The sequence below is a fragment of the Crotalus tigris genome, unplaced genomic scaffold (assembly GCF_016545835.1).
Source record: "Crotalus tigris isolate CLP2741 ecotype Arizona unplaced genomic scaffold, ASM1654583v1 scf7180000018371.15429387391:27106975, whole genome shotgun sequence".
NCBI classification, from domain to species: Eukaryota; Metazoa; Chordata; class Lepidosauria; order Squamata; family Viperidae; genus Crotalus; species Crotalus tigris.
In genome coordinates, this window is record NW_024096970.1 from 9,765,298 (window position 1) to 9,789,009 (window position 23,712).

The 23,712-nt window shown below is 36.9% G+C and overlaps 2 protein-coding genes across 2 annotated transcripts in view; one reads left to right on the forward strand and one right to left on the reverse strand.

The window, feature by feature from the left end:
* Nucleotides 1–15,347, reverse strand: part of LPIN3 (lipin 3) — a 72,878-nt gene extending 57,531 nt beyond the window's left edge. The window contains exon 1 of the mRNA XM_039351360.1: nucleotides 15,240–15,347. The gene's annotated coding sequence lies outside the window, so the exon portion shown is untranslated. The remainder of the gene's footprint in view (nucleotides 1–15,239) is intronic.
* Nucleotides 15,348–15,448: 101 nt separating this feature from the next.
* The window catches only part of ZHX3 (zinc fingers and homeoboxes 3), a 56,586-nt gene continuing 48,322 nt past the window's right edge, over nucleotides 15,449–23,712 (forward strand). Inside the window, exon 1 of the mRNA XM_039351356.1 lies at nucleotides 15,449–15,581. The gene's annotated coding sequence lies outside the window, so the exon portion shown is untranslated. The remainder of the gene's footprint in view (nucleotides 15,582–23,712) is intronic.

The following is a 23,712-nucleotide window of genomic DNA, read 5'->3' on the forward strand; positions in this document are numbered from 1 at the left end:
TAAAGGATTGGAACTGGATGACCATGGAATAATGCCTATTGCTGGTATGTTGAAGAGAACATTCAAAGTGAAATACTAAATGAGCCAACCATAATGTCACACAACAAGGTACAGATGCATAAAGCAACTCATTCCATACATCCACTCCTTGTTTCTGAACAAGTGCAATACCACATTTGTTGGTGATGGATTTAAAATGACTTTTGAGGTGTGTCTTAATGATTAATCATCTTTTATCCTCACATTTTCAGAACAAACAAGAGATAGCCTTCCTCAAGTCTGAATTTAAATTCCCATAATTCCAGGCCATCAAGACAGATTAGAAAAAGGTGATTTATCATTTGTTAGATTTATATTGCATCTTTCTGCCATAAACTTGTTTAACTACATTCTCCTTGTGAGAAAGTTGAATTGAGACAGTGATTGATCTGAAGTCTAGCACTGAATTTTATGGCTAACATTGGGCTTAAACTTTGGTCTTCACAATCTTAGTCCAATGCATTAACTACCCACAATATTGGATCCCAGTTAAACCAAAAATATATCCTTTTGTAACCCAGGATAACATATGCTTTTGAGTGAACTGCTAGGAGCACATGCCAAAATGGAAATGGTGACAGGAATTTTAAAAATGGGCAGAAATAACATAAATCAAATACAGCTACTAGAAAAGAACATTTACAGTCTGGGAAGTAAACAAAAGTGGGGGGAGCAATAGTACATCTGAGAAGTCCTTGGTGCTCTCTGAGCTTGGTTGTTGAACTTCAGTGAACTGAAGGTGTTATCTACTTGGGTAATGAAACATCTATAAGAAAACAATGAAGCTCAGAGAGCATCACTGTCTCCACAATTCAGCTCTGAGCTACAGATATCCTAATAGCACATCATTCTGTACTGTTGTCAAGAAAGCAATATTGTTGTGTCTATGTAATCATCAAGAATTATGCTCAACTCTCAGATATTAATTCCCAAACTATATAATATTTTTCTGCTTCAAGCTTAGTTCGATCTATCCATTATTATAGGAACAATGCCTAAGACCTATGCAAATGTTTATTTTTTTTTAAATCACAAAGAATAAAAATGAAATAAAATTTATTTAATTCCATGCTTTTTATTAAATATTTATTTTCATACCTTTTATCAACAACAAAAACTGACAAGAAAAGTACAAACTTTGAACATTAAACCAGTGGTCTGATTTGTAACCTATAGGCAAAGCATGAAAACTAAAACTTAGTAACATTGATGATACATGACAAAATAATAAATATCTTACTGATTTTTCCCAACTACTCTGTATAAATACAAAAAAATTGAACATCATGTGAAATGTAATCTTTAATGCTATTGTTTTTATGGAGGGAGAGATACAATGTCATCTTGCAGTTCTGCTTCCATCATTAAAAACTAATTTGACAGGGAGTTCAACTAAGGACAGGGAAGATGCATAAGAGAAAGAAGGAAAAAGAAAGAGGATAAAAATTGCTGACTGCTTGCTGCTGGTTGCTTCCTGAAAGTTGCTGATTACCCATTGTGTGTGATTGCTGACCTAGTTGAATCAGCTTCAGGAGACATAAACTTGTTTCCCAGAAAATGAACAAACAGGAAAAACAAACAAGTCTTCAGTGGGGAGGCAATTGTTTGTTCATCAAAGGACAAAGTCCCTCTATTGTGATAGAGGGAATTGATCTCTTGACTTTCAGGGGACATGCCATGTTTTTTTTTCTCCCTGCGGATTCCAGACTAGACATGTTTCAAGTGTAAGCTGACTGACTTATTGGAAGAGAAAGTGAAGGAACTAAGGGGAAAGTGTCCATTTCCTAGCTCATCAGGAAAGATCGGAATTTCTTGGATCAAACATAAGGAGATTTGTGGTAGTTGTGGAAGTTGTGATGATTGGAAACTTCCAATGAGATGGGTTGAAAGACCAATCTGTTGGTGGACTGTATATAGTGGTCTGTGGCCTTTCCAGAGTACACATTCAGGATGTGCTGGAAAGATTCTGAGACTCTTTAAAGTTGCTGACACTTTCATGGATATTTGAGAACCCATTGAGAAAAAAATGACACAGCCAGACAGAGACTTGAAAACATTTCAGTTATAAAGCCCAGAATAGGAGGGTGAAGAGGCTATAGACCCAGTTATTGTTTTATTCCCTCCTCCTGTCAAAGAACACTACCCAGGAAGAGAGAAAAGAAAATTGGAAATGAGTAACTATGTAGATGATACCCACAAGAATTATTTGAATTGTTTGATAATGGATGCATTTTCACAGTGAAGGACTCGGGGCAAGAGATGGGCTTGAATTAGCAAGAATGTAAGAATATGTTTGGAAATTTGATATGTTGAGCTTTCAACTAAATCTGGTAGGGGAGAAAGAAGACAACCCAAATGATAATGGAAAATCGAATATTGTATTGGGTAAGATGAGGAAGAGTGACCTAACAATTACCATGTAATTGCCAGAAGAAACAGGTGTCTTAGATACACAAAGGGATAAGAAAGGTTCCTCTCCTTTTCTTAAACAAGCAAGGCTACCTAAAGCCTTTTTTGATATGAAAGAAGACTGGGAATTAAGGGACTATTGGCGGGAACGTAATCAAGAGGAGAGAGACTTTACTTTTTTTTCTGACAGACACCACTCTTTTTCAAGAATTGACTTTTTCTTGATTACCACGGATTTGTATAATAAAGTAAAGAATGTAAAGATTTTTCCTAGATCACTGACGGATCATAGTCCAGTTTGGATGGAGTTGATTCAAGAGAAAGAGGAAAGAAGATCCTGGAGATTTAATGAAAATTTGTTTAGACAAGAGAAGAATGTTCAAAAACTAAAGGAGTGTTTAAAGGACTATTTTGCTTTGAATATGTATAAGGGGACTTCAATGTCAATGGTATGGGAGGCAGGTAAAGCATTTATGCGCGGTGTTTTGATAAAAATGAATAATTTTTATAAGCGAAATCAGACTCAGAAACGTAGAGAACTTGAAGATGAAATTAAACTAAAAGAAAGGGCTTTGATTCTAAATCCTTCTGATGAAATTACTAAAGAATCTGTAAAGTTATTAAGGTCACAATTTAATATGTTGATAGCAGATCAAGCTGCAACCAATTTATTATTTATGAAACAAAATATATTTTGTAATGCTAATAAGCCGGGGAGATGGTTGGCTTATCAATTAAGAAAGAAACAGAGACAGAGAATAATAGAGAAAATAAATTATAAGGGTAAACTAGTTTCTCAGAAGGAATTAATTAAAAAATCTTTTTTGGATTATTATCAAAAACTATACAAATCTACTAATGTACAACTGTTAGATATAAATAAATATTTAGCTGAGGCAAGTTTTCCTAAACTGACTGAGGATCAGAAATATGAAATTAATGGTTTAATTACTAAGGAGGAAATCGCCTCAGCAATTCAACAATTGAAATTAGGGAAAGCACCGGGTACGGCTGGGTTAACAGCTGTTTATTATAAAGCTTTAATGGAGGAGATGATTCAACCATTAAATGATCTTTTTAATGGTATCTTACAGGGTTTAGAGATTCCTCCTTCATGGCGTAGTGCTTTTATATCATTGATTCCAAAGGAGGATCAAGATCTTACTTTACCAAAAAAACTATAGGCCTATATCTCTTTTAAACGTGGATTATAAGATATTTGTAAAAATTTTGGTAAATAGGCTTATGAGGGTGGTGCATCATCTTGTGCATAAAGATCAATCAGGGTTTATAACAGGAAGGTATATGAAAAACAATGTTAGACAAATTATTAATCGATTAGAATACTTAGATAAGAACAACCAAGTTCCTGCAGGGCTCATATTTTTAGATGCTGAAAAAGCATTTGACCAATTGAATTGGCATTTTATGCTAAGAGTAATGGAAGAAATGAATTTTGTTGAAAACATATTACAAGCCCTTAAGGTAATATATCAAAAACAAACAGCACAACTTATTGTTAATGGAGGTTTGTCGGAGGTTTTCACAATAGAGAAAGGTCCTAGACAGGGGTGTCCTTTATCGCCATTGTTGTTTGTTTTAACATTGGAAATATTATTGATTAAAATTCGAGAGTCTCAGGAAATTAAAGGAATATATGTTAATAAAAAAGAATATAAGTTGAGAGCTTTTGCGGATGACTTGGTTGTTACTTTGTCGCAACCTGATTATTCTGTAGTAAACTTATTACAGTTGATTCACCATTAGGGTTTGGTCTCGGGTTTTAAGATTAATGTAAATAAGACTAAAATTTTACCTAAAAATTTGTCGAGTCAGGAGCAGCAGATTTTGGTTAACTCGACGGGTTTTGAGATTGTTAATAAGGTAAAATATTTGGGGGTGATGCTGTCTGTTTCTAATGCAAAACTATTTAAAAATAATTATGAAAGGTTGTGGGTCGTGGTACAGAAAGACTTGAAGAATTGGGAAAAGCTGCAATTATCCCTCATGGGAAGAATTGCAGTGATAAAAATGAATATTCTACCCAAGTTTCTTTTTTTGTTTCAAATGTTACCAATTTTGAAAAATGAGATTAATTTAAATGAGTGGCAGAATGGTCTCAATAAATTTATTTGGGCAGGGAAAAAACCAAGGGTTAAGTTCAAAATTATGCAAGACTTCCGTGAGAGGGGCGGACTCAAGGTACCAAATTTGAAATTATATTATGATGCTGTGGTTTTAACATTAATTAGTGACTGGGTAAATTTGACAAATTCTGAGATACTTTATCTAGAGGGATGGGATTTACTTTATGGGTGGCATGCCTATTTAATATTTAATAAAAAAATAGATTGGGATTTTAAATCTCATATTTTAAGAATTTCTTTACTTAGGATTTGTAGAAAATATTATAAAAGTGATTTTAAAGTACCATTATGGGCTATACCTTGGCATGCGATAGAAGGAATAAAAAGAGGGGTTAAAATGGATATGGTGTCTTACAGACAGTTACTTAAATGGGATGGACAAAACTGGCAATTAAAATCACGGGAAGACTTAGCACAAGAAAATTTTACTTATTCTTGGTTCCAATATAGGCAACTACTAGATAGATGGAAGATGGATTGTAAGGTGGGTTTTCTTAGAGAAGATGAAAATCTTATTAAGCAACTGAAGGCTCAAAGACAAACCCACATTAAGAGAATTTATGGGGTTTTAGTTGAATTGGACTCAGAAACGGAACTAATTAAAGATTGTATGATTAGATGGGCGCAGAACTTTGGTGAGCCAGTTTCATTGGGCACCTGGGAAACTATTTGGGTGAGAAATGTCAAATTTACTCAAGCACAGAATCTAAGGGAGAATTTTTATAAAATGTTTTATAGATGGCACCTTGATCCACAAAAAATGTCTTACATGTAACCTGACGTGCAACCTAAATGTTGGAGATGTGGTTATAAGGAGGCTTCCTATTATCATATTTGGTGGTCATGTATAGAGATAAAAGCATTTTGGATCAAAATATGGTGGAATATCCAGAGAATTTTTAGAAGGAGGGTAAAATTTACTCCGCAATTATTTTTGTTAGGTATTGTTACAGATTGTGATACAAAGGAGGTTGTTTTGATGTTAAACTTGATCACAGCCGCGAGGCTGTTAATTGGACAATATTGGAAGAAGGAATCTTTGCCTACATTGCAGGAATGGTTTTTTAAAGTAGCTTATCTGGCAGAAATGGCAAAGATTTCGGCTTTCTTAAAGCACCAAACGCAAGAGAAGTTTTTTGCTATCTGGGACAAATGGATAAAATTTATACAATTTAGATTGGGTATACAAAAATATTCTATAGCTTTTTCATAAGTTTTATTTTTATATATATTATAGATATCTTTTTTATATATATAAATATAAAGTTTTTAATTTAATTTTTATTTTTTTATTTTTTTTTTTATTATTATTATTTCTTAAGCCTATATTCTGCTCTGGGAAGCTCAGGGGGGGGGAAGGGAGGGTTTTTGGGAGGGGTGTGGGGTGGGGGGTTTTTTTTATATGTATTGTTTAAATTTTTTTTTTCTTTTGTATATGTTGTTTTTTGTTCTGTATTGTTCTTGTTTTTTTTTGTAAAATTTATAAAACTTTTAATAAAAAAAAAAAAAAAAAAAAAAAAAAGAAAATTACAAACTTTGAACATTAAACCAGTGGTCTGATTTGTAACCTATAGGCAAAGCATGAAAACTAAAACTTAGTAACATTGATGATACATGACAAAATAATAAATATCTTACTGATTTTTCCCAACTACTCTGTATAAATACAAAAAAATTGAACATCATGTGAAATGTAATCTTTAATGCTATTGTTTTTATGGAGGGAGAGATACAATGTCATCTTGCAGTTCTGCTTCCATCATTAAAAACTAATTTGACAGGGAGTTCAACTAAGGACAGGGAAGATGCATAAGAGAAAGAAGGAAAAAGAAAGAGGATAAAAATTGCTGACTGCTTGCTGCTGGTTGCTTCCTGAAAGTTGCTGATTACCCATTGTGTGTGATTGCTGACCTAGTTGAATCAGCTTCAGGAGACATAAACTTGTTTCCCAGAAAATGAACAAACAGGAAAAACAAACAAGTCTTCAGTGGGGAGGCAATTGTTTGTTCATCAAAGGACAAATTCCCTCTATTGTGATAGAGGGAATTGATCTCTTGACTTTCAGGGGACATGCCATGTTTTTTTTTCTCCCTGCGGATTCCAGACTAGACATGTTTCAAGTGTAAGCTGACTGACTTATTGGAAGAGAAAGTGAAGGAACTAAGGGGAAAGTGTCCATTTCCTAGCTCATCAGGAAAGATCGGAATTTCTTGGATCAAACATAAGGAGATTTGTGGTAGTTGTGGAAGTTGTGATGATTGGAAACTTCCAATGAGATGGGTTGAAAGACCAATCTGTTGGTGGACTGTATATAGTGGTCTGTGGCCTTTCCAGAGTACACATTCAGGATGTGCTGGAAAGATTCTGAGACTCTTTAAAGTTGCTGACACTTTCATGGATATTTGAGAACCCATTGAGAAAAAAATGACACAGCCAGACAGAGACTTGAAAACATTTCAGTTATAAAGCCCAGAATAGGAGGGTGAAGAGGCTATAGACCCAGTTATTGTTTTATTCCCTCCTCCTGTCAAAGAACACTACCCAGGAAGAGAGAAAAGAAAATTGGAAATGAGTAACTATGTAGATGATACCCACAAGAATTATTTGAATTGTTTGATAATGGATGCATTTTCACAGTGAAGGACTCGGGGCAAGAGATGGGCTTGAATTAGCAAGAATGTAAGAATATGTTTGGAAATTTGATATGTTGAGCTTTCAACTAAATCTGGTAGGGGAGAAAGAAGACAACCCAAATGATAATGGAAAATCGAATATTGTATTGGGTAAGATGAGGAAGAGTGACCTAACAATTACCATGTAATTGCCAGAAGAAACAGGTCAAATTGCATGACCCAGGGATTTCAGCAACTGTATATAAGTACAAAGATTATGGGGAACAACAGGAAGAACTAGAAATCTTAAAACATGAAGGCCTATATGATTTAGTAGATATTACTGAAAACTAGTGGGATGAAATTCAAGGGTGGAGTGTGAATGTTGAAAGTATAATGCATTGAAAAGAAATAAATCAGACAAAAGGAGAGGCGAGTGATATTATAAAGGACATATGTGAATGAAATGTACACATATATTGAGATCCTGAAATACAAGCTCAAAAGACCAGTCCAAAGTATTTGACTATAAATACATGAAAGATGGAAGAACAAAATATTATTGCGGGGATATCCTATAGATCACCAGGCCAGGAAATGATCTCCCTAATGCCCTTTTAGACCAGATTACAGGATATTCTGGGAAGAGAAACATCTTGTTAATATAAGGTTTCAGTTATTCATTAGTAAACAAACTCAGTCAAAAGTGGAAAATCCTTCAATGGCTGTCACTGGTAGGAAACCAAAATCATGTAGAATAGCAGTATGCTTGTTATAAATATATATTTAAAAATCTAGAAAGTCTAAATGCATGCCTCCCCTTCCTCCTTTTATCTTTGTGAGAACGAGGGAGGATCTGAAGCATTTTCTCAGGTTATACTTCTGCCCTGGACTCAGCCCTCTTTTATCTGTCTGTTGTTTTGGCAGCATCTCTTCCTCCTTTCTCTCAAGGCCATTCCTCTTTCCACTATAGTGAAACAATAACTGTTTCATTGTACAGAAGACTATTCCAAATTTGAACAGCTTTTATCATTAGAAAATTTCTCCTGGTATTTAATAACAATTGATATTCTTGAAGTCTAAACCTATTCTTTCTTGTGCTGTTTTCTGGAATAATTCTGATTATGTCTTCTACTTGATACTCTTCAGAAACTACAGCATGGTTTACTCTTCTCTGGGCTAATCATACCTAGAGACTCCAAGTGTTTTGGACATGCTCCATTTTCCCAATGCATTTTCTAAAATACAATGCTCATAACTAGATGCAGTATTCTAGACTAGAGAACAGACAGGAACACAAAGCTTTGATAAGTGCATTTTTGTTGTTACAGAATAGAATTGCATTTTTTTTGTAGCTTCATCATACTGTTAGGTTGTGTTCCACCAAAGACTCCTTTTCACATGTGTGTCTGCCCAGTAGAGTCCCACCATATTCTATCCTATGTTATATACCAGAATATATTTTTACACTCACACAGTCAATTTGATAGTTATAGTCACATGTATCTGTGAAGCTCCAAGTTAAGAAATACTGCACTAAATATGATTAAAAATCTTAGTTTTTTTTTAAAGGAATGGCTGTTCAGCTGGGTAGTAATACAGCTAATATTAATACTAATATAGCCTGCTTACAACAAAAAGGAACAAAAATCCACAGAGGGCAAACCTTCAGATAATTCTTACTTCTTATGAGAAAAGAGATGTTATACAGAGGCAGAAATGTACCCCATGCATGTGCAAAATATAAAATGTTCATAAATTTTCCACATGCAGATACTACACAAGCACAAGAATATAAATACCCCTATCTTGCATGTGTATGTGCACACACAAATATATGAAAGAACTACATTTTGACTTTTACTCCAAAACTATTATATTAGCAGGCAGGCAGGCAGGCAGGCAGACCCACTATTTTAGTGTCATTTCAATGCTGAAGGTTGATCTTGATTTTCTTCCTTTATTTCACCAACAAATGTTTCAGTTCAATTAGTTTTGATGATCAACATTTTTACAGCAATTTTATTAAAAGTTACAATTAAAAAGATAAAAAATACAATCTAAAAAAAGAAAAAAATTAAAAAATAGAAAGTTGCAGAAAAGAAAAAAATGCAAAAAAGAAAAAAAATGGAAGGAAAAATAGAAGCAAAACATCATGTGACTATGCCACTTAGCAACAGCAGTTCCAATACTCCCAATTTCTGTCATTAAGCAAATCACACGCAATTGTTTTGTGAAGACCTTACGTAACCACCACTTAAAACTTCCTGCCTGCTTCCCTACTGACTTTCCTTATGGGAAGCCAGCAAAGAAGATTGCAAATTGTGACTATGGGACATTGCAACTCTTGGAAATGTGGACAAGTCATTAAGCATCCAAGTCATAATCACATGACCACAGAGGTCTGTGACAGCCAGAACTATGAGAATCAGTCATAAGTCCCACTTGTTCAACACCGTAATAAATTTTAACAGCCACCAAACTAATGATCATTAAGCAAGGATAACCTTATGACAACTGTTCCAGATTCGCCAATACCCCATCTCACTTCCCAGGTTTAGCGAAGCCCTATGCAAAAAAGGAAAGATCCTTGAAAGTTCCTTCTTTTAGGACGTGTGATTGAGAACTATTTTAAACTCAGGAGAAAAGCTGGAGTAAGGAGCTCACTGGAGAAGGGCCTAATGCTGGGAAAGATTGAGGGCAATAGAAGAATGGGATGACAGAGATGGCTGGATGGAGTCACTGAAGCAGTAGGCATGAGTTTAAATGGACTCCAGAAGATGGTAGAGGACAGGAAGGCCTGGAGGAACATTGTCCATGGGGTCGCGATGGGTCAGACACTACTTCGCAATTAACAACAACAACAAAGGAGCTAAACAAACTGGACTCTTTCATGTCTTAGGAGCTCACCTCACTCTTTGAAAAGGGCTCTCATATTTTTTAGGAAATCAACCAAGAGGTTTTTTTTAAAGAGCTGATTCGGCAAAAGAAAAAACAAAACAGAAGCACCGTCATTTTTCCCCAAGAAGGTAAATTCTTGTGCAGGAAAACAAAGCCCAAATCAAACTGGGTGGGTTTATTTAAATATTACTTTTTTTTACAAGGGTGATTAATTTCAGAAAGTTAAAGATCTTTGTTTGCATGCATGCTTGTCCTTGGTTGCATACAGTTTTCTCATAGAATCTTCTCTGAAGATGGTCTAGAAAATTACTTTTTGTTGATAGCTTTCTTCGAAGTTTTGGGGATGGAATTGGATTAGAAATAAGAACTTTCCCTACCAGAGAAAGATGAGGGTCTTGATAAAGCCTGGGTAAGGCTAAGCAAAGTGCTTTAAGCCCAGGTGAGGAACTGCCACAGGTAACATTGAGCCAATATTTTCTCATCCCAGGGGGAAATAAAGTAGGTTAAGAATTGTATCAAAGTGGTCTTTGGATCTCTAAATGATGTCATACTAAACATATCAACTCCAGATGACGTGGACAGAGAGAAGGAACTCTTCGATATATAATTCAAGCACATCTGGGGAGGTAAAGTTGAGAAGATCTAGAACAGTGATGGTGAACCTTTTAGAGACTGAGTGCCCAAAAACTGCCCCCCACCCCTGTCCATGCTCCGCCTTGCCTGCTGGGCTACCCACCACCTTCACGGCCCACCACAGATCACCCAGGCAGCCCAGCAGCGCCATGGCGGCCATGCCCTCTGCCTGTGTCCCGCAGCATCATCTGCATGCGACACGGCGCAAGGGCGGAATCTTGTCCCTGCTGCCCGGCTACCATGTTCTTGGCTGTGCTGCTTTGCATGGGCCATGCCCAGGGGCGACTCTCCTCCGGGGGGCTGTTGGTGAGGAGGAAACAGGGCTGGGGCAACAGTGTGCCATAGATTCGCCACCACTGATCTAGAAGGAATTAATACCTATATTAAAAAGTTATCACATCTGGGCAACAAAACTGAGATAACACCACCGCTAGATAGCAACAACAAATGTAGCCCTTTGCTAATTTATATTTGTATATACTTTGATACATTACAGTTCTATGCATTGTTTGCACTTGTGTAGGCTTGCCACGCACCTAACCGAACCTGTGCATAGGCTACATGTGGCGTTCCTACTTATATGATCCAACTATATGTAGGATCAAAGGAAGGTATATTTTCTCTGGGCTTCAGACTCAAACGGCTACTCCAGATTAGGCACTAGTTTTAAATTATAAAAATCTGTGTAATGTATCTCACTCATTTATATTTCTTATTATATTTCCACTTGCCATTATTGCTTAAAACTTAATGGTAGGCTATCATACTCTTTGTGTAGTTTTGATATTCAGTTTTGCCTAAACCCAGACATTTGTATCTCATTTGATGTGCCATAGACATATAAACAGTGATTAAGCATGACTTACTGTGTGGTGTCTATGTGTTTGGTGTATTTTACTGGCTTCCTGGTGTAAAACCAGAGGTTAAATGTGTATATCGTATCACCTGACGACCATTCAACATAGCAATCATTAAGAAGTAGGAGAGATTTCTAATAGAAAAGACCAAATCTTGTTTATTTAACTTTCAATATTCTCCTTCAGTACCAGTCTTCATTTGTTTAAATTAAATTAAATTAAATTAAACCTTGCATGCCATTTTTTTACAGACTTTCCTGTGTAAAAGTGTTCTGTAACAAATACCATTTGAAAGGCATTCCCCCTAATGGTTACTTTTCTTTTAAACGCATGAAATGCATTGCAAATCCCAAAGAAAAAGCTTTCTATACATATAATTTTGACATGTGTAAATTAGACCAATTTATGTTAAAAAGGCAAAGAAAAGGTCTTCTTAAATACAGGGAGTAAATAGATATCTTTGCTCTGTTTATCGGAAGGAGGCTGTCACTTGGGTACAGCACCATGTACCACTGTTTGCACCATCATCTAAAGCAGATCTTCAGGATGGAGCAGTAAAACACTGTCATTCCAAAAGTGACACCCTTTCCAATGAGTCAGACAAGGTGAAGAAGACCAAAGCTGGGTGTGCACAAACATATCATTAACTAAACAGGTTGTGCTTAGAAGTTACCCTGAAATGAAATAGGGATGTAGGAAGCATGTTGGCCCACATACATTTATTTACAAAGTTTCACCCACATGCGTAAAGCAAATGTAAGTTGTTTTGGTCTAAATTCTGAAGGACTATAGGACAGATGGTATTTTGAAAACCTCTTACAATGAATCCTCTTCAGAAATACATATAAATACATAAGTTTCTTTCATCATTAACCTGCAATGTTACTAGTTTTAATCATTTGTCTGTTTTCTGAAATGACAGGTAGTCCTCAGTTAATGATTGCCTTGTTTAGTGATTATTCAAAGTTATGATGGAACTGAAAAACTAGCTTTACAACCAGTCTTAAATTAAAGACCATTGCAGCATCCCACAGTCATGTGATTACTACTTGACATGATGCATTACGATAGTGGCAGTGCCTCACAGTCATATGATCACAATTTGTGCTCTTGACAGCTTCCAACAAGCAAAGACAATGGGGAAGCCAACAGGAAGCTGCAAGTCATGGTCATGTGATGTTTTGCTTAACTGCAGGTGATTTCCTTAATGACTACAGTGGAGCTGCTGTCATAAGTCGAGCATAGTCATGTGACATTTCATTATCTGACTGCATTGTTAACGAAGAAGTTGTCAGTCCAAATTGTATTCTGAGGACTACATATATTGATTCCCCCCCCCAAATATTCCCAAAATAAATAACAGGATGGGTAATTTGTTTGTTTTGCTGGCAATTCATTTACTTAACTTGGCATAACACAATGACAAAAACCAAATTAGTCTGCAGATCTATGCATATGTATCAGAGAGTAAGCATCATTACACACTGCAGAATTTACCCAGAGTCAAATCATTCCTCTCTATTTCTGGTGGAAGGACTTGCAAGCAAGGCAACTGCCCTGTTTCCTAAACATGAAGAGATGCAGATGATGTAGCAGTTTTTAACTCTTCTCCATCTCTCTTCCCTCCTAACACACCTTTCAATATTTGTTTTTCTGGGGCAGTGTTTTCTAACCTTGACAACTTTAAGATATTTATTTTTCCATTATTAAACTTCTATGCTGTTCACCTCACCAAGGCGATTCTTGGTGAGATATATGGATTTCAATTTCCAACCCAGCCAGCGTGGACCAATTTATGAAAATCATGGGGAGCAATGGCTGCTAACTTTAATGGAAATGTGAATGTCTCCTGGGAGACTAGTGGGCTTCCGTGTACTATTGGCTGGCCACTGTGAGAAAAGATTGTTGGATTTGAAGGGCCAGGGTTCCAATCCAGCATGGAATTGCTTAAGATCTCATGTTGTACAGTATCTTTTGATCAATAGCACATCTTTCTCTAACAAGGAACCTCTGGATACACTGACAAAAGCTTTTTCTTGCTGGGTAGGAATTCTGGGAGTTGGAATTCTAAAATATATGAAGGCACTTAGTTAGGAAGTCCACAGTGAACATCTTCTAGAACAGCTGGTGGAGGGAAGCTTCTGAACTACTTGTGAAGCTTCTCTTAGTTTTTTACCTATAGGTAGTCCTCAACTTACAACAGTTTGCTTTGTGACCATTTGAAGTTACAACAGCATTGAAAAAAATGACAGGAAATGACTTATGACTGTTTTTCACACTTGTGGCCATTGCAGCATCACATGGTCACATGATAAAAATTCAGACACTTGGCAATTGACTCGTATTCATGACATTTGCAGTGTCCTGGGATCAAGTGATCACTTTTTATGACCTTCCGAGAAGCAAAGTCAAAGCCAGATTCACTTAACAACCATGTTACTAACTTAACAGCCACAGTGATTCACTTAACCACTGTGTCAAGAAAGATCATAAAATGGGGCAAAACTCATTTAACAAATGTCTCACTTAGCGACAGAAAATTTGGGCTCAATTGTGGTCTTAAGTCAAGGACTATGTTAAACCTTCTCTCACTTTACATTACTTATTTAGTAGTTTTGATTCAGGATATTCATGGACATCTGTGCTTAAAAATCAATCACTATGAGCAATCCCGTATGAAAAAGAAACAGTGGGGAGAATTTAGTATCTGGATGTCATCAATTTGGAGTGGCAAGAATGCAGATGACCCTTGGGTGGAGGTGAAGAGCTATAGAAAAGTCTCTTTGCTGTCATCTTGTGGTCATCCACATTTGGTACCTCAGAACCGAAATGGATATTTTATAAATTTTATAAAGCAGGGGTTCCCAAATGGATATTTTATAAATTTTATAAAGCAGAGGTTCCCAAACGGGGGTGCAAGAAAACTTGGGTTTTCAAAATTATAGTGTATATGCATAATTTGTTGCCATTATTTCGAACTTTTGTTAATATATCAGAAGCGTTCTAGGGGTGCGGGATATAGAAAAGGTTGGGAGCCCCTGTTATATAAAGTATTGAACCGATATGCCTTACTGGTTACATCATCTTAGAACAGGGTTTGCGCAACACAGAACGAAAGTAGAATTTGGCTGGTTATGGCCGATGTCTTGTACAAGCCCGGCTGTTGAACTCATTCAGTCGTTATTAATCTAAGCGGCTCAAACATAGCAGCTCGAAAGACTTTGCTTTGAAAATCTTGGGGTCGCGAGTGTCCGGGGTCATTTAATCGGAATTATTTTGCCAAGCGAGCTTCAAAATCCTGCCTGGATAGCGCTGCCCTGCTCCACGGAGACTTGTACGATGCTTGCCGGGCTGCTTCTATGATTTCTGTCCCTTCCTGCCACGCCTGGGAGGGGATCCTTTAAGAGGACCCCCTTTTAACAGAGCATATTTGTGCTCTGTTAATTATAAGGAATTGAGAACGGAAAAAAGAGGTGGCGAAAATAAACGTGAAAAAAAATGATGAGGAAAGCCGAGTGAGCCAATAAAAGAAAAACCTGCCCTAGAAAAGAAAGAGAAACAAACAAACAAAACTTATCAAAAGGGAATATAAAAAGCCCCCGTCAGCGTCATTCGAATGAAACAACTCTCCAAGTCTTTACCGATACCCGGGCGCATGCGTACAAGTGATTACGTCACTCCCACTTCGGCTTCGATTCCCCCGTCACTTCGTCATCCTGTGTTGCAAGCCGGTGCTGATTTCCTTGTTTGTTGCGCTTGCCCGTGCGGGGTTTTTCTCTCCCCCTCCCGGCACGGCGAGCCTAGTGACTGAGCCCACCCCTCGGCTTACGTCGATACTGTGGCGTCGGTTCGGCAGCCCCCCCTTCTTCTCCCCGGCCGCCTCCACGAAGAACTGAGCCACAGTCCGGGCCTGGGCAGTTGAGTGGCCGGACGTGTCTCTGATTCTACGACCGGGAACTGCCTGGGAAGTCTCGCTGGTGGAGGTGAGTAGTGGGAATTTGAGAGTTTAGTGGGCTGGAGGCGTCCCAGTTCAGAGTCTCGTACCTGGACTGCTCCAGGTGGGTCCCGCGGCGTGACTCCCACCCGGCAGCCTCTCCCCTAGACCCCCTGTCATTCCTCCCATGCCCTCTCCTTGCTTTTCAGCTCCCTCTCCACCCCCACCCCCGCGCCCTCTTGTTCCCCACCATCCTTTCCCGCTCCGCTCCAACATATGGTCTCCTGGGAAGCGCCCCCTCTCTGGTCTGACTGGTTTCCCATGGAGGCCACCCCGGCTTGAACCTCTTTCCCACTCCAATGAGTTGTGCTTTTTCTCTTGACTCAGTTCCCTTCTCCCCCTCACCCCCACCCTATGGGTTTCCCATCTTTTCTCCCCACCCCTTTATTTTAGGCTGACTCCCCCATCGCATCCATCTCCCTTTGTCTTCCGGCCACACTGTCCTCCCCAGCACCAGAACGCTTCTTTCTCAGCCACACCGAGATCATAATTCCTCTCTGGTTTTCCTCTTCCTCCCTGCCTCCCTCCCACTATTCAACTGACTTGCAAGTCCCTGCATGGCTGCTCTTGTGTTTCCCTGAACTCTGTTTCTCTGGCCGTTTATGACTGCCTCCTCTTTCTATTTATGACCTCTCCCCTTCCAAGCCATCCCTCCCTTTTCCGGCCTTGGGTACATTCCTCATCCCTTGACTTTTCATAACTTTTCTTTCTTTTTTTCTTAATTCCCCACCACCACTCCACAACTTCTAATCCCAAAGGCTTTCCTTTTCTGCCTCAATTCCCTGGAAATGGTTTTGACATCAGTATAGCCTGTCCCCTATCCTCCATCACAGGAATTGGCTGACTGGCTGAGTCTGCTCAAAGTTGTATTGCCATTCAGCAGTCTCCGAAAGCCACAGGTTCTCCAACCTCTTTAACTAAAAGAATTGGCAAGGAATAGAGGCCTTTGCACACTAACTGTGGATAAGTTTTTATACTTGAATGGCCCTCAGGAAAGTTCTTCAGTTCCCAACATTACTATTCTATGTTTATTTTTTCATTCTTGATTCATTCACATATAGACCTACATTTTTTATTTTACCCCTGGTCTCCTTATTTTTACTCGTTGTTTTTAATGCCTGGATATATGTTACATGGGGGAAAATAATATGGAGTGGACACACCAGGTTGTAAAGATTTCAGCTTATCAGTACATGGAAAGCAATTGGAGCAGCCAAAAGCATTGAAAGTGTCATCTTACTTTTCTTTCCCTGCCTCCTGATTTTCAAGTTGTTTGTTGCTGTCTCCATCTTTTATCCCCTACATCTGACAGCTTTTCTATAGTATTTTACAAGATAGTGTAAATATTCAATTTACAAATTTGATTTGAAATATACTTGAATGAATTGTTGAATTAAATTGACTTTTCTACTTGAACTAGAACATTTTATTGAATGCCTCTGAATTCATTTGGACCTTTTTATATATACAGAAACAGCTGTTGATTTGGAAATCTGAACTGAAACATTTTAATTTAACAGTTCCACTCAAGTGCTTAAATTGAATTGACTTGATGATTCAAATCAGAATTTAACTCTTGCCCATAGTTTTGTCTAGCAAATTATTAGAAAGCTTTACAAGCAATTCAATTTGCCTATTATGCTAAAAGAGAATATTTTCTATAGGGGGAACTGTATTAAAATGTAGTAGTGAAATCAATGAAAAATCTGTAACGGCTAAATAAATTTAAGTGGTGTGGAATTCACAAGATCAAATGCATGAAATGACAGTTGGCAGGTAAGAGTGATGTAGAAATGGTTAAGCATGAAATGAAGAGATTATGAAATATGAAACATAAAGAATATAACAGTTTTTAATTTATACTCTATACATAATACATGCATATAATGTAGAATAAATTTATTTATTTATTTATTTATTTATGAGACTTATATACCGCTTTAAGTGCAAGCACTCTCTAAGCGGTGTACACCAGTAAGCAATGTATATATATATTTACATTGCCCCCAACAATCTGGGTCCTCAATTTACCTACCCCGGAAGGATGGAAGGCTGAGTCAACCTTGAGCCGGTGAGATTTGAACCGCTGACCTGCTGAACACAGTCAGCTAAAGTGGCCTGCAGTACTGCACTCTAACTGCTGCGTTCGTCTGATGAAATGGACAATAATCCATGAAATATATGCCATAATCTGTTTTATCTTAACTTGTCACAAGATTCTCTTGGTTTATATATAACTTACAACATAATTGAGACCAGAAATTCAGTCACTAAGTGATTAAATGAGTCATCATATGACTGGACTTGATTTTATTACAAATTTTGCTACAATCATTAAGCTAATCATGTGGTTGTTAAGTGTATCACACAGTGTTAAGTGAATCCAGCTTCTCCAAGGAGGAAGGAAGAGACCTGGTAGTGCAGTAGTTAGTATGCAGTATTGCAGGCTAACTCTGCCCACTGCCAGGAGTTTGATCCTGATGGGGCTCGAGGTTGATTCAGCCTTCCATCTTTCCAAGATCGATAAAATGAGGACCCAGATTGTTGGAGGCAATGTACTGACTTTGTAAATTGCTCAGAGAGTGCTGTAAAGTACTATGGAGTGGTATGTAAGTCTAAGTGCTATTGCTGTGGCTAATTGACTTTGTCAGAAGCTGGCTGGGAAGGTCGTAAATCACAATTGTAAAGCTGCAAGATACTGCAACTGTCATAAATGTGGGCAATTGCCAAGAGCCCAAATTGCAATCATGTGATTGCGGGGGTGGTACAATAGATTTAACTTTGACAATGGTCTGCAAGTCACTTTTTCCAAGCCCATTGTAACTTTGAACTATTGCTAAATGAAGGTTGTGCATTTCGAAATCCCACTGAGAAGCAACTGTAGGCAGGAAAACCTTTGGGCTGTTTTCATATTTATCTGCATTAGCAGGGCTGCATCAATTTTTTTAAAAATATTTATTTTGTTGTACAAAGCATGGCTAGTAGTTTATTTGAAACACATTTTATGAATTATTTTAGTTTCAGTTTTTATAGAAAGTGTGGGTCTACCTCCTGCAGAACACCATGCAGTACTTCCCCTATACTGCTCTCCTTTTGTTGCCACAAAGACCAGAAACTTGTATTCTTTTATTTCACTTTTTGGGGTTAAAATACTGGAAGCTTGAACAGGCTTCCTGGAGTTGATGTACATATTTCATGAACAAACAGCAGTTAGAATTGTCTGAGTGCCTGAAACATGTTGATACTTTTCAATATTGTTTCCTTACATTCTGGCAGAAAAAAACAAGTGGGATGACTAAACCTGTAACCAGCATATAGGATACATTAAGAAGTACAGTACAATCACAGATCAAAGGGTGTCCTGAACACTATGTAGAAAAAAGAAAAAGCAGGTAGGAAAAGAGTTCTACAGACTTGAGGGCCAGCAGTGAGGAGGATTGCAATGTGCACTTTTCAGGAAAGACCCCTGAAGCAGATCTGTAGGAACAGATAGGATTGCCTGAGAAAAGGTGACCTTCAAATAATTTGGACTTAAATTATTTGGGACTTTGATAGTTTCATTAACTTGTTACAAGTATGTAACATAGATTAATAGAGTTACCTCATTCCATGAGATGGTTGGTACTTGATCATCATTTATTTATTTTTCAAATTTATATGGCAACCCATCTCTGGGTTGCATACAACAATCCAATAAAATAATAAATAGAAAACAATCATTACCTATAACCATTTAAAAACATTTAAAAATATAAAAGCAGGACTAAACGAGAAAAAAAATGGATGGAGGGGTGTTAATAAGGAGCCATCTCATGAGTTTATCTGTCCCTTGGGGTGCCCAGGGCCTGCAGGCGTAACTTGGCATTGAGGGACCTTCAAAAACTCAGGAATAATGAGGCCAATCTCATCTCTGTGGCCCTTGTATTGAGATTCCACAATACAAGGGCCACAGCAGAAATGGCCTGTTTCCCAGGACTCATCAAATGTAACTTGCTACACAATTGAATTCATAACATGCCTATTCTGTTGGATCTTGTGGGACAGGCAGATGAAATCAGGAAGAAATAATCTCAGTTAACCTGGTCCCATGCCATGTACCGCTTTAAAGGTCAAAAACAGCACCTTAAATAGGACCAGGAAACAAACTGGTAACCAATGCAACTTGTGTAGGAAAGGGGCAATGTATATAGAAACCCATGTAACTGTTCAAACTGCTGCATTTTACATCAGCTGAACTTTCCGAATAGTCTTCAGAGGCAGCCCCATGTAGAGCACAGTGTGTTTCAAATGGTCGAACTGGAAGTCTATCATGGCACCTGGGTGCCGTCTTATAGTGAACCATGTAAATTGTGCCACTTACAATTCTATGTCTTGATCAAAAGCTGAGAACACAATCTAATCTGTACGTGTCATTCCACTGAGTTCTAGTGTGACAATTGTGTTGGGCTTATTAAAGTAAACACTAGTGGTTTATCTCACTTTGTTTAAACTAGATGCATAAAAATAACATGATTTGTTTTCTTTCAGTTAGTACTGTTAGATTGGAATAATTCATGCCTCAATACCTTTTGTTTCTGTTTTAAAATTCAATTAGTAGAAGCTTTTTTAAAAGCTGTGATAAGTATTAAAGATTTTACTAATGTGGTTGTTTGTTTTTTCAGAGCATACTGAAATATTAGGGTTCACATTCCAGCCAATAGGACTGACTTCCTATGACTTCAGGCCACGAACACAGTGCATACTCTTACAGATAGATTTAATATCTTTAAAATCTAATATCTTTAAAATATATATTAAGATCACACTTGGAATACCAGATACAGTTTTCTTCATAAAAAAGTTGAGCTCGAAAATATAGAAATATAGAAAGGAGAGCAATCAGGATGATTATTCTTCCACTCTCACAAGGGAGACTATACAGTTGTGTCTTTTTAACTTAAGGGCAATGTTTCTCAACCATAACAACTTTAAGATGGGAGGATTTCAGCTCCCAGCATTCTCCAGCTAGCATGCTGAATTCTGAGAGTTGATGTCCACGGATCTTAAAGGTGCCAAGATTGAGAAACACATTTTATTCCACTGTGGAATAAGCTGCCATCAGATGTGATGATCACTAATTTAGCTTGTTTTAAAAGAGAATTGGCTTCTAGTTTTGATGGTTGTGTGTTATTTCCTCAATCATACGTAGCATACTTGAAAAACAAGGTATGTTTCCCCCTACAGCAGTTAAAGCAACTGGAAATAATTTTGAGTTGGGAAAATAGTTGGTGTGGATAAAATAAAATTTAGATCTGCCCTTTTAATCTTTTTAATTGTCATGCTCTCACTTTAAAATATTAGCAATGTAACTCATGGGTGTCCAGCCTTTTGGCTTGCTTTGAATGAAGGGGAATTGTCTTGGGCCTCAAATAAAATATATAATATAGTTAGTTTATATAAATCACATAATAATGTTAAAAGTTTACAATCTTGTGGGGCTGTATTACTAGCTGTCCAGGGCTGCTTGCAGCCCTCCAGCCATATATTGCACAAGTCTGGTGTAGATTTATTTGCTAATTTACTGTATTTATTTACTAATTTATTGTATTTAGGTCCTACATGAGTTCTTTTCCTACTTTTATCCCCATGACACGAATGATGAGAAATAGATTGGTGCAGTCATCAACAATCATCATTAGCAGGAATCAAACAGTCCCTAGGATTTTCATTCTAATCTTAAATCTGGGGTTAATAGTTTACATATAAAAGAGCTGTAATCAAGTTTTGTAAAGCCTTGCATTTATAACATAAGTTAGTCAAGATTCTGTTGGATTCAGGGACCACTGTTTTTGTGTGCAGTTAGCTTCAGAGGGCTTTGGCAATTGGAAATGTTTGAGTGGGATGCCAAAGCCAGATGGAAGGAACATGTGTTGGGATCTTGCGTCACTTTCACTTGGAAGGTTAACATTTCTGGGAAATGACTGGTCTGGGATTATCATGTTCTTTAAACACTCCAGGTTTTAGGAAGGAAAACGATTTTATTTAAGAATTGAATGCCTTGGGTTCTTTCTGATCTTGTCCACTTTTCTTCTAAAAGTCTTCTTTATCTACTCCCAAATTTCTAATTATAGGTGTTGGGAATAAATATGGGTGAGTCTTTATTTTTTGAGACTTGATTCTTTTCCATCTGCAATTTTAATTTCAAATTGATTTACTCAGTGTTCTTTCCATGTCATCATTTGTATTTTGTTAGTCCCTAACTTAGGATCATGGTGTCCTAAGAAAATTGAATTCTCCATGGGTATAGAGAAGCCAAAGGTTTACTCATGAATTGGAACTTCTTAGAATGAAAAATATATATATAAATATAATTTCTTTTCAATATCAGAGAGAAATGAACAAACAGCAAAAAAATTATAAGGCAGTGAAGGGCAAAAGAAATTGTATTTAACAGAGCTTTTAATGCATTAGAACATCTTTATTTCACTTAATCTCTGTTGTTTAGTTTGACTGTTAATTAATTTGGCTGGAAAATGATATTTTGATATTGTAACCTAGATATTGTACTATTTTAAAATAACATTTCTCTTTTATAAACAAGAAGAATGATGCTTCTGTAGCCAGTATCTTACTCTGAAGTAAATAAACACAATATTGAACCTTGATGCATAATATATGGCATCATACTAATTTAAAACATGTTGTATTGAGGCAGATGCATATTTTCATAAAACGTTCATGTTGAAGAAATACTTTTTGGGCTGTTTTTTCCTTGCAGCGTTAAATTGGACATTTGTCTCTTGCTTTTGGTATTAAAAATTCTAGTCTTACCACCAAAAATTGCTTCTAACCTTTAACGCTAACATAGTTATTGGTGGATTGTGGCTACTTTATGAGAGTCATCTTTCAAAAATATAAACTAATATTTAAAGTGTTAATTTAGCCCCTTCTGTTTCATAGAGTTTTGTAGCATTCTTGCAACATGGTTAACAAGATAGCCAAGGCATTTTTGGAGGATTGTTACTTATTGATGGCACAGGTGTTTTGAATAAAGATGATCTTCAGGTAGGACTGAAAAAGATCAGGCCTGAAAATCTGAAGAATTGTGAAGTTGTTGGAGAGAAGATAACCCTAGTATAGAGACAGTTGTAAAAAATCAGAGTGTACATTGTTCTTGACATTTTGAATGAAGTCATGAACCCTTGTGCGGATTTGAAGCATTTGAATAGTTTACTAAGCAGTGCCCTCTTTTTATTTTTTGCTTTGTCCCTGAACATATAGTAGCATATTAATGTTCACCCATAATCTCAGTGTTTGGGGCATTTATAGCAGAACAGATATTATTAATCTTAAATTTAGGGATTCTGATTTATTTTTCCTCTTTGATCATTAAATTAACTGTTTGTATAGTGATGTAATATTTTATCTTTCTACATGCTGGTTTGATATACATTTTGAATATATTTCAGTATTCAAAATCAAGCATCAAAATTTTTACGTATTAGCAATAACACTGCTCATGAATTGGTCTGAGCACAGTTTTGATTTGTTTTTTAAAAAACACACCAATATCTTGTAGCTTGTCTCCTAAGAGTAGGGAGGTGTCAGTTGAGCATTAGGATTGAAGAATTCTCAAGAAAAGCGAATCATCACCGGAAAACATAGAGAATACATGGAGTGGTTTATTGCCTTCTGAATCAGTAATGACTCAGATGTTCTAGCTGTGTGTGCTGCAGCCTTGGTGTGCTAATATTGAACCATCTGGTTCTTAAATTCAGAACTAAGATATTAACTACTTGCAGATTTTTTTTTCATTCTTTTATGATAATAGACTTGTCAGTAGTAAAGTTATTTAATTTCTTGTCAGTGTCATTTTTTTTATTTTCTGAGCTAATTTTTGTAGTTTCAGGATCTTCATCTTACAGGCATTATAGTGTTTAGAAAGTATGAATATTTACAGGATTTCAAATAGATATTTGGATATCTATTACCAGTGTTAGATTTTAAAATAAATATTAAGTTAGCTAGATGGGGAGCTTCCGCTACGCACGTGTAAACCATATGCTCAGGATGAACATGGTGAAATCTATGGCTATTAAATATTAGTTATAAATACATGGTATATTTATATATTTATATTT